We start from the raw sequence: 4267 nt of genomic DNA, 5'->3' as shown, positions 1-4267 counted from the left end.
GTCATTTTGACACCTTTGTGTTGGAGCACCAAGGCTGTGTTTCATGCTTTTCCTTCACAAGAATCACCCACCTTGTTCACATGCATTGGTTTCACCTTTGGTTTGTCTTGTGTTAGTGTTGCAATTTTCTTTTGGCTAGAAACATGGGGATTTTGAACAAGAAAAAGAACATCTGCATGAGATATTGAGCACTTGAAGAAAGCTTGAAATGTTTTTTTATTATAGATTTTCACGGTGATGATCTGACTTGCTCTGCCTTAAGGAGTAGTTTTAGAGGCAATGAAAACTCAAAGACGGAGAGGGTGAGCTTTGGAACTGTTACAATTGCCGAGCAAAAAAGAAATGAGAGTAAAGAAGACTGCATGCTTATAACTTGTTTCACTCCAATTCTAGGAGGATATTGTGATAAAATCCCTCCTCTTTTTCATTTCAAACACGGGCTATTCTCTCCATGTGTGAAGAACGAGGCACATGGGAGAGTTTTTCTAGCTATATTTGTATATAATGAAGTGATTTTATAGGAATGAGAAAAAATGAATGAGAAGAGTTTCCACCCTTTGACGAGGAAGAGGCATGCATGAGTGGATGCCATGCGGGAGATTGAGGGGGGATGAGAGAGGGTGAGCTTTACCATGCTAAGGGGGACACCAAGTAGACAAGCCGGGGCCGGGTGTGAATAGGGCCTTGAAGAGGCTTTTCTTAAATTTAAAAAAAAGGGTGAATGCTTTTGTTACGAGCTATGAAGGGGTGATAGAGGATGACAGGGAGAGTTTCGTTTAGGGAGGAAGAGGGCACCATTTGCAAGAATGGCCGAAACATGCCAAGAAAAATGGAGACCAAGCACTATGGAGGAAACCATAGGAGGCACCGTGATTTTGACTGGCAAGTCCAAGCATAGCATGGAGAGAGGGAGCCGAGAAGCACTTCCCTGTATGAGAGTTAGAGTTAGAGTTAGAGAGAGAGAGAGAGAGAGAGAGAGAATCCACCCAAAGGAGAGCAACGTGGGCTTCCAGGAAAGAGAAGGAGGATTGTCGGTTGTATGGCTATCAAAAGGGGTAGAGAGGGAAAAAGAGAGAACTCTCTACAGTCATGATAGAAAGAGAGAGAGAGACTTACTTTCTAATAGATATAGGGAATCAAGGATCTAGAGAGAGAGATCCCTTGCTGCAGATTGAGAACGAGGGAAGGGCCATCCTTGCTGTAGAATGACAGAGAAAGGAGGAGAGTGTTTTTCTTTTAAATGAAGGTGCTTGTTCTCTAATTGACACACTAGAGGATGCTCCCATAGACGGCGGGCACAGTCGAATTGATAGGAGCCGAGAAAGAGAGAGAAAGTCTTTGTAAGAGAATTGGAGCGAGAAGAGAGAGGGAGGGCTCGGTGGCTGCTGCCAAAAAGAGAAAAAGAGAGATTTTCTCTAATAAAGAGAGAGAATTGAGAAAGACAAAGAAAGAGATGGGCCCAGTGGGCTGGCTCGAGAATGAGTGAGTGAGTTCGAGCCTCTGTCTGTAAGGCAGGCTGAGATGGAGAGCCACCTTTATAGCATAATAGAAAGGAGAGAAGGTCGTAGTTGATTTCATCTCTCTAAAAATAGGAGAGAGAGATCTTTTGAGGCTATTTGTCAGAGAGGGAGATTCTCTCTCGTGGTTTGGGTGTGCATAGCCAAGGAAGGCCAAAAGAGAGAGAATATGGGCACTCTCTTGGGATGTTGAATGAAAGAGAGAGAGAGAGAGAGAGAGAGAGAGAGAGAGAGAGAGTAAATTTTCCATGAGGCTATTGTGTGTGTGAGAGAGAAAATAAATAAGTAAACGTGCTACCCTATAGGGTGTAAACCAAATCTGTGTGCTACGCTATTGGGTGTAAGCCTTGAGTCACTATCATTCAAAGCTTAGAGCCTACGAACCTGCCTTGACAAAAGGTTTTGAAGCCAATGATAAGTTTTTATTAAGCTATTATAAAAACAATATTTCCAATATTCATAATTACACAATAATCTCTCACAACGTCTCGTGCTCTTCTCGTCTTTCTCTCTCTTTTGAAATAAAGACAACATTGAATTCTCTCTCTCTCTCTCTCTCTCTCTCTCTCTCTCTCTCTCTCTCTCTCTCTCTCTCTCTCTCTCTCTCTCTCTCTCTCTCTCTCTCTCTCTCTCTCTCTCTCTATGAATGGTGAAGTGATCGTCTTTGTGGATAATCATTGATACGACCTGACACCAAGATTGCATTGCACATTCCTGGGCATAAGATTTTAGTAGCACTTTCCAGCCATAGTTCCTTGTTGGTGGGCTTGGGTTGGGGGTTTGAGATTATCCTTGCTTGGTTTTTCTTGTCTGGGTTTGCTCCGTGGACCAAGCCTAGAAAAATATCCCTTAGTGGCACACCCGGTGGGACCCAGCTTCTAGTGTTTTTGCTTGAGCAAAGTACTTGTTTGCGATTCCCAGACATGGAGCTAGTTTTTCCCTTTTTGTTGTACCTGACTTTTAAGTGGTTTCCTTCTTGAAATCCATTTGGGATGCTTGCATATCTAGGCGGGAGGGCTCCAAGAAAATGGTTATTTTAATGTCTATTGCTACCTAGACGTTGAATGATGTTGGCGAGGGTGATGAACTAAGCGTTGACGATGATGCTCGTGAGCTTTTAGGTTTTTTTAGAATTTGGGATGAATTTTTAGCCCATTTGAGCGAGATGAAGATGAGGGAATTTTCCTTGAGGATATTGCTTGGAGCGAAGTGATGAGAGAGAGTGCAACTCTTTACGAGAGTATTTGGGATGGCTTTTTAGCCAATTTAGTGGATGATGCCACTTGTACTGAATGTCTTCCTGAGGAGGAGAATGTTGACCTACCTCTTGTTATTTCCCACCCTCCCACCCTTGTTCAGAAGGTGCAATATGGAGTGGGATTTACCGTTTCTTTTGACCATATTGATGATGTGATGCAGCCTTTAGAAAGGGTGGTGTTTGTACTAGAAGTTAAGCCATTGGTTGACGATCATGTGTATGAAGATGATTTTCTTAATGAGGATGTTCTTGATACTTCTAGTTTTAGTTCTCGTGATGTTTCTGATGATGATATGGTTACTATAAGGACATGGGTTCTATGGACAAGGCCACTAGCACGGTCGGACAGTGTGTACGCTAGGGGGAGGCTATAAGATAGCAGGGTCGGGTGGAGACTAGCACATGCATTACCACCTCCTTTTCACTGGTATCAGAGCTATTTTTGGGAGGAGGCTAAAAGCGGCTTGCATGTGCGTGCGACACCTTGCTTCTCTCCATGTTCCGCAGACAGCGACGTCCCCGCTGTGCAACAAAAAGAACACAGGCATAGTTCTCTGTGCGAGCAGTGCGTGGACACTCACGACAACCAACCGTGTCGCCCCATCTATGCCCTCCACAGCGGGCGACCAAGGCAAACTCGACCGACAACTCGATGGCACTGAGGCTCCGAAGGCTTTCGTTGGTGTCGTTGGCTATGCGCGTAGGAAGGTCCGCTTAACCCTTGCATGAAGGAGGGTTGAACCCACCCCATGAGGGAAAAGGCCAATACTTTACCATCAAGCTATCGGCCCTTGTTGTGTATAACAAGGAAAGATAGTCTACTTGTATTGAAAGGAAAACTAAAAGGAAAGGAAAAGCTTCAAACTTCAAGGAAGTAGCTTTACCCTTCCTTTTCACTGCTCACGCTGTGTATTCTTATCCAAAAACTTGTAAAAAAACTTACAAAAATTGGCTTTTATACCTTAGCCAAGGTTTTTGAGTGGTCAAAACTAATAATCAGGAGTTCTACCACAGCTGGGAATTGACTGGCTGATACAATCTGGAAGCTTCTAGCCCCGGCTCATTAATTACAAAGTTTACCAAGAAAATAGGAGTTATAATATTCCCAAATTATTCAAAATAATAATTGTTTTACAAGGAGAACTCCGAAAAATGGTGTCCGCGTTAGCTTGCTGCTAACAGTGCTCAAAATCAAACGTGTGTGTAGGTGGGATATCCTCATTGGCCATGGTAAACACACACTAATGCAAAGAGAGAAAAAGAAACGACAACTTGTACCTTGAGAAATTGAAGTCTTTGTGTCTTGTATGCTCCGCGATTTGCGTTGCATGCAAACCTCGCCTTGCAAAAATTTGAGCGCTTCACTTGTCGTTCCTTGTAAGAACACCTTTGATGATTCTTCACAAAAACGCGTCGTTTTTGTGAAGGCTTTTCTTCACTTTGAAGCTACCTCCTTAGAGAAAAAAGAATTTTTGGAGGGATACTTGCCTTT

Source organism: Adiantum capillus-veneris, chromosome 11 (genome assembly GCF_014529385.1).
Source record: "Adiantum capillus-veneris isolate H3 chromosome 11, ASM1452938v2, whole genome shotgun sequence".
Classification (NCBI taxonomy): Eukaryota; Viridiplantae; Streptophyta; class Polypodiopsida; order Polypodiales; family Pteridaceae; genus Adiantum; species Adiantum capillus-veneris.
This window is presented reverse-complemented; position numbering follows the sequence as displayed.